A 7,973-nucleotide genomic window follows, 5' to 3' on the forward strand; every position below is an offset into this window, starting at 1 on the left:
AAATAAGAACATTGGTAGTTAATTAAGTGTCAGTTGACTTGGCTGGGAAATTAATAGCCTTTGATTAAGATGTAAGTTGTCTGAAAAACCTCAAATGAATGTGACTTTGATCTCCAGTGCCAGAATCCTAAATCTTTTTCAAGTTGTTAATTCATTTTTACATTTTTTGTAGATTTTTTACATATATATGTTTGCTTACTTATTACTGTGTTTTCGTCTGGTTAGTTGGTTTTTACCTGGAATTTAAAGCTAAATGCATGAGGATGGGATGAAGAAATGGAGAGTCGAGTGGAAGATGACAATTTGTACAGATTTTCAATTAATTCTGTTTTTTTTTTTACCCTCATTTCTTAGTACTTCCCTCTTTACCTTCTGATTTCAAGCTTTGTTTGTCTTTGTTTCTGAATAATTGACTGGTCATTGATTAAATTGAGTCTTGTTTTACAGAATTGCTTTTCTCTACCTTTGTTTATTTAGTCTGATTTTTCAAATATACCATCATTAATAAGTTTCTCATCATATCCTTTCATTATCTTTTTAATATCTGCCATGATATATGTATTTTTTTATTTCTAAAGTTAGTTACTATTTTTATTTGTATCTAGTTTTTTCTCTTGATCATCCTTGAAAATTTGTCAATTTTACTTATTTTTTATAAAATAACTCAAACTATTAGATTTTTTAGTTATTTTTTGTTTACTTATTTTCTATTTTGGTGGTTTATGCTCTATGTTTCCTTCTTTTTAACTTCCTTACATTTAATCTCTTGCTCTAATCTCACATATTAAATTATTTGCTTATTTCAATAATTTTCTTTTTTTTCCAACATAAGCATGTATAACTGTTACAGAATTCCCTTTAAACTGACCTTTAGCTGCATTCCACAAGTTTTGTTTCTCCTCTAAGTTTTATTATAATCTATTGTTTAATTATAAATTATTTAAATATTATTTTTTCAAATTTGTTTATTAAATGTAACATCCATATAAAATGCACAAAGCACAATGTACAGCGAACTGAACATTCATAAACTGGATACAACAATGTATTATGCAACTAACATCCAATTCAAGAAATGGAGCAATATCAGTAGCTTAAATTTTTCCCTATTTTTGAACACCATTACAATAAATTAACAATAATCTTTCTTCTAGCACTACAGATTAGTTTTGTCTGTAATGTGACTTTATCATATAAGATCCCTACCCACTTTGGCTGGCTTTGTCCCCTATATATTGTGTTTGTGAAATCCATCCATGTTATTATGCATAGTTGTAGTTAATTCATTTTTATTGTTCTATATATTTCATCGTATGATATACCATAATTATCCATTGCAACATTCGTGAACATTTTGGTAGTTCTCAGTGTTAAGCTATTACAAATAACCTTTCTCTAAACATTGTGGTACATTTTTTTTGGCAAACACATGTAGACATTTATTTTTAATTTACAGCTTTCACAAGTGAGGGAGTAACTTTCCTTGTGGGGTTTCTATGGATTACTCCAACATAGTTAGGGAAATTACAAAGACAGGCATATGACATGAGGGATTGATTATACTCACAGGTCCTAGAGAGGGAGGCACACCATATCCAGAGGCACACACAAATGCAGGGAGGGAGAGAACAGAGTGAGGACTCATGGACCAGTGCCTTCATTGAGGGCCATGAATGGCATAGCTTGTGGCATGTGGAGCATTGTTGTCAGGGTCCTTTGAAAATAAATGAGTCAACATAGAAAGGAGGGAATGAGTAAAATGGAGAATTCCTCATGAGGCTTTTCACTCTACTACACATATTGGAGATGGGCACCCAGAAATGGGCAATAACTAGGCAAAAGTTCAAAACAGGCAGTGTGATGCCAGCATTTAGGGGAGCCACTGAAGCAATCGATAACACCTTCAAATTATGACACACCTAGAAATAGAATTGCTGGATCATAAGTAGATGCGTATGTTCAAACTTACCAGATATTTCCAAATGGTTTTTCAAAGTCATTGTACCAATTTATGATTCGGCAAGCTGTATTAGAGTTATATAGAGGGTCCATAAATAGATTCATGTATATATACTGTTCTGATTTTTAACAGAAGTGAAACAGAATTGAAGTGTGGAAAAATAGTTTTGTAAGTGATGCTGAATCAATTGGATATGCAAAAGGAGATAAATGCATTTAGAATCTTCCCCTATCTCCCATCTTTCCCAAAACTTAATCCCACATGGGTTGCAAATATAAATGTTGATGGTGAAATAATAAGGATCGTGGGGGAAAAGCATGGGAAAACACCTTCATGACAACAGGGTAAGCAAAATTTTCTCACACAAAGTACAAAAGCAATACCTATGAAAAGCGATAAATTAGACAATAATAAAATTAAGAACTTATTTATCAAAGATGCATTAAAGTGTGTAAATAAAGCTAAAGAAATAGAAAACTTATTTATCATAAATATATCAGGAAAAAAAGACATGCATACCAAAAATACAAGAAGACATCCTACAATTTATTGATAACAACAAAGTAGAGATAAGTCAGTTAAAAAAACAACTTAAATAGATATTTCATAAAAAGAGATATGAAATGGAAAACAAAAGTATGAAAAGATGCTCAATACCTTTAGTCACAAAGAAAATGTTTATTAAAACTGCAATATGATACGACTAATGCAAAAATGGCTAAACCAAAAAGTGGAAATACCGTGTAGTGCAATAATGTGGAAAGACTGGAAATATACTTCTTACTTCTAAACAAATAGAATTTGTCTAGTTACATTTTCTGCTGATTTCCACCATAATCTCATTGACATAAATACTTACTACATGGATCTGTTAGAGTCTGTCTTCATGCAAGTCCTACAGATGTGAATAGTGTAGTAATATTTCAAGTGCTCGGCATGAATCCATTAGATTAAACATGAAAATTATGTTTTTTGATTTTTCTAATTTTTCTACTGTATTTGAATACTTGAACTGTCAATAATCAAACACTAAAAATGTGTTTAAAATCTACTAATATAATTGTTGTCTTTTTGCTTCTTGTATTTATTCAATTTTTGATTTATATATTTTGACACTTGTTAAAGGTAAATTAAATCTGAATTGAAAAAATTATATAGTGACGGTCTTATCTGTAGTCATGCTTTCTATTTTGTCTGATAATACACCTTGGCTCCTTTTATTTGTACTGTGCTTACAATTTTTTCATATTTTGAATTTCAGCTTTTCTGACTATATTTTACCTTTCTCTTTCTTTTTTTTTTTAATCTTTTATTTTTATTTTTTTTTTTTATTATTATACTTTAAGTTCTAGGGTACATGTGCATAACGTGCAGGTTTGTTACATATGTATACTTGTGCCATATTGGCGTGCTGCACCCATCAACTCATCAGCACCCATCACCTCGTCATTTACAGCAGGTATAACTCCCAATGCAATCCCTCCCCTCTCCCCGCTCCCCATGATAGGCCCCGGTGTATGATGTTCCCCTTCCTGAGTCCAAGTGATCTCATTGTTCAGTTCCAACCAGTGAGTGAGAACATGCGGTGTTTGGTTTTCTGTTCTTGTGATAGTTTGCTGAGAATGATGGTTTCCAGCTGCATCCATGTCCCTACAAACGACACAAACTCATCCTTTTTTATGGCTGCATAGTATTCCATGGTGTATATGTGCCACATTTTCTTAATCCAGTCTGTCACTGATGGACATTTGGGTTGATTCCAAGTCTTTGCTATTGTGAATAGTGCTGCAATAAACATACGTGTGCATGTGTCTTTATAGCAGCATGATTTATAATCCTTTGGGTATATACCCAGTAATGGGATGGCTGGGTCATATGGTACTTCTAGTTCTAGATCCTTGAGGAATCGCCATACTGTTTTCCATAATGGTTGAACTAGTTTACAATCCCACCAACAGTGTAAAGGTGTTCCTATTTCTCCACATCCTCTCCAGCACCTGTTCTTTCCTGACTTTTTAATGATTGCCATTCTCACCGGTGTGAGATGGTATCTCATTGTGGTTTTGATTTGCATTTCTCTGATGGCCAGTGATGATGAGCATTTTTTCATGTGTCTGTTGGCTGTATGAATGTCTTCTTTTGAGAAATGTCTGTTCATATCCTTTGCCCACTTTTTGATGGGGTTGTTTGTTTTTTTCTTGTAAATTTGTTTGAGTTCTTTGTAGGTTCTGGATATTAGCCCTTTGTCAGATGAGTAGATTGCAAAAATGTTCTCCCATTCTGTAGGTTGCCTGTTCACTCTGATGATAGTTTCTTTTGCTGTGTAGAAGCTCTTTAGTTTAATGAGATCCCATTTGTCAATTTTGGCTTTTGTTGCCATTGCTTTTGGTGTTTTAGACATGAAGTCCTTGCCCATGCCTATGTCCTGAATGGTATTACCTAGGTTTTCTTCTAGGGTTTTTATGGTATTAGGTCTAACATTTAAGTCCCTAATCCATCTTGAATTAATTTTCGTATAAGGAGTAAGGAAAGGATCCAGTTTCAGCTTTCTACTTATGGCTAGCCAATTTTCCCAGCACCATTTATTAAATAGGGAATTCTTTCCCCATTTCTTGTTTTTCTGAGGTTTGTCAAAGATCAGATTGCTGTAGATGTGTGGTATTATTTCTGAGGACTCTGTTGTGTTCCATTGGTCTATATCTCTGTTTTGGTACCAGTACCATGCTGTTTTGGTTACTGTAGCCTTGTAGTATAGTTTGAAGTCAGGTAGCGTGATGCCTCCAGCTTTGTTCTTTTGACTTAGGATTGTCTTGGCAATGCGAGCTCTTTTTTGGTTCCATATGAACATTAGATCAGTTTTTTCCAATTCTGTGAAGAAACTCATTGGTAGCTTGATGGGGAGGGCATTGAATCTATAAATTACCTTGGGCAGTATGGCCATTTTCACGATATTGATTCTTCCTATCCATGAGCATGGTATGTTCTTCCATTTGTTTGTGTCCTCTTTTATTTCACTGAGCAGTGGTTTGTAGTTCTCCTTGAGGAGGTCCTTTACATCCCTTGTAAGTTGGATTCCTAGGTATTTCATTCTCTTTGAAGCAATTGTGAATGGAAGTTCATTCATGATTTGGCTCTCTGTTTGTTTGTTACTGGTGTATAAGAATGCTTGTGATTTTTGCACATTAATTTTGGATCCTGAGACTTTGCTGAAGTTTCTTATCAGCTTAAGGAGATTTTGGGCTGAGACAATAGGGTTTTCTAAATATACAATCATGTCATCTGCAAACAGACACAATTTTACTACTTCTTTTCCTAACTGAAAATAGACCAATAGCAGGCTCTGAAATTGAGGCAATAATTAATAGCCTACCAACGAAAAAAATCCAGAACCAGATGGATTCACAGCTGAATTCTACCAAAGGTACAAGGAGGAGCTGGTACCATTCCTTCTGAAACTATTCCAATCAATAGAAAAAGAGGGAATCCTCCCTAATTCATTTTATGAGGCCAACATCATCCTGATTCCAAAGCCTGGCAGAGACACACCAGAAAAAGAGAATTTTAGACCAATATTCCTGATGAACATCGATGCAAAAATCCTCAACAAAATACTGGCAAACCGGATCCAGCAGCACATCAAAAAGCTTATCCACCATGATCAAGTGGGCTTCATCCCTGGGATGCAAGGCTGGTTCAACATACGCAAATCAATAAACGTAATCCAGCATATAAACAGAACCAAAGACAAAAACCACATGATTATCTCAATAGATGCAGAAAAGGCCTTTGACAAAATTCAACAGCCCTTCATGGTAAAAACGCTCAATAAATTCGGTATTGATGGAACGTATCTCAAAATAATAAGAGCTATTTATGACAAACCCACAGCCAATATCATACTGAATGGGCAAAAACTGGAAAAATTCCCTTTGAAAACTGGCACAAGACAGGGATGCCCTCTCTCACCACTCCTATTCAACATAGTGTTGGAAGTTCTGGCTAGGGCAATCAGGCAAGAGAAAGAAATAAAGGGTACCTTTCTCCTTTAGCTTTAGCTAAAACAATGCTTTGTAACAAAAAAACATGAAAACTTAATGGCATTCAATATTAAACATTTATTTATAACTTAGGCATCTGCTGGGAATTCTATTGACTGAATCAGTTATGTAGTTATTAGCCGAGATTGGCTGGGTTTGCCGACAAACTGCAGGTTCAATTTATATTATATTCATGTATCTCTCAGGTTCTGGAACCATTGGTACCCAAAGAATGTTATTTTCAAGAAATGGCAGAGGCTTGAAAGGAAATGCAGAAACACACACTTTCTTAAGGTTAGACTTTGAAACAACATATTGCTGAATTTTAAAAATGTATTTTTGGTGATCTTTGAGCATAAAGTATTTAACTGACTTACTGTAGAGTGTAAAGTGGATTGTTTAACTGATTTGTTACACTTGTTGATGTATTTGGATTATTTCCATCATTATTTTATGCTATTTTTCTTGCTGTCTTAGTCCATTTGTACTGCTATAACTAAATACCAGAGACTAAGTCATTTATAAAGAACTGAATTTTTTTATTTTCTTATAATTCTGGAGGCTGCAAAATCCAAGATCAAGGCATTGGCAAGTTTGCTGTCTTATCAGGGCCTTCTTGCTGTGCATTTACATGGCAGAAAAGCACAGAAGAGCAAACCAACTTCCACAAGATTTTTATAAGAGCCCTAATCCTATGCATGAGGGCTCTGCCCTAATGACTCAATCACTTCCCAAAGGGTCCACCACTTAATACTCAAACGTTGGCCATTAAATTTTAACACATAAATTTTGAAAGACACATTTAGACCATGGCACTTGTCATACTTGTTGTTTTGTGTGGTTTTTTTTCTGAATTTATTTGCATTTGTTTTGTATTCAATTTTACATTTTGCCTATATTGAAAATTATATACTCTATTATTTTAGGTGGTTATGCATGCAATTTTACAAATATTCTGAAAAACTACACTCTAATTCCAAATATTTCTTTTTGATTTATATTACATACTAAGAAACATGTTTTTGTATTTTTAGTTCTCTTTTTAAACCATAAGAAATTATTTTTATATGCAGTATTCACTTAGATTTATTTACACATTTACCACTTTTTCTCTTTATTTATGTTTATTATTTTTATCTTGATACTTTATCTTATAACTTAAGTATTTTTATACTTTATTTCAGTGAGATTGTTCTGTTGGTGGAAATTCCCTCAGTTTTTGACAACATATGGTTTTATTTTGCTCACAATTTTACAACTTATTTTTAGCTGGTTATATATTCTAGTTCAACAGATATTTTTCAGCATGTTAAATATAATGTTCCACTCTCATCCAGTTTCAATTCTTGCTGTTGATAAGTCACCTTAGAGGTTTTCTTTTCTTTCTTTTTTTCTTATTCTTTTTTTTTTTTGAAATGGAGTCTCACTCTGTCATCGGGGGTGCACTTGCTCTGTCATCTGGAGTGCAGTGGCGCGAGTTCAGCTCACTGCAACCTCCACTTCCCGGATTCAAGTGATTCTCGTGCCTCAGCCTCCTGAGTAGCTGGGATTAGAGGTGCATACCACCGTGCATCGCTAATTATTTGTATTTTTCATAGAAACAGAGTTTCACCATATTGGCCAGCCTGGTCTCAAACTCCTGACCTTAAGTGATCTGCCTGCCTCAGCCTCCCAAAGTGCTGGGATTACAGGTGTGAGCCACTGTGTCCAGCCATCTTAGAGTTTTGCAACTACTCTTAACAAGATATTCTACTTTTCTTCTCTACCTGCTTTTCAAATATTTTCTTTCTACCTGGTGCTTTCTATTCATTACATCTAAAATATTGATTACTTTTTATTCTCTCCCCTCCTTTTTTAACCCATTACTTTTATAGTACATATTGAAGCAGACTTTTTTGTGTCTTGAACCACATCCCTTTGGCTAATCTGATGTCAGCAGAGCTGTGATTGACAGTTGCTTGCACATTGCCAGTGTC

This window comes from Macaca mulatta, chromosome 5 (assembly GCF_049350105.2).
Source record: "Macaca mulatta isolate MMU2019108-1 chromosome 5, T2T-MMU8v2.0, whole genome shotgun sequence".
NCBI lineage: Eukaryota > Metazoa > Chordata > Mammalia > Primates > Cercopithecidae > Macaca > Macaca mulatta.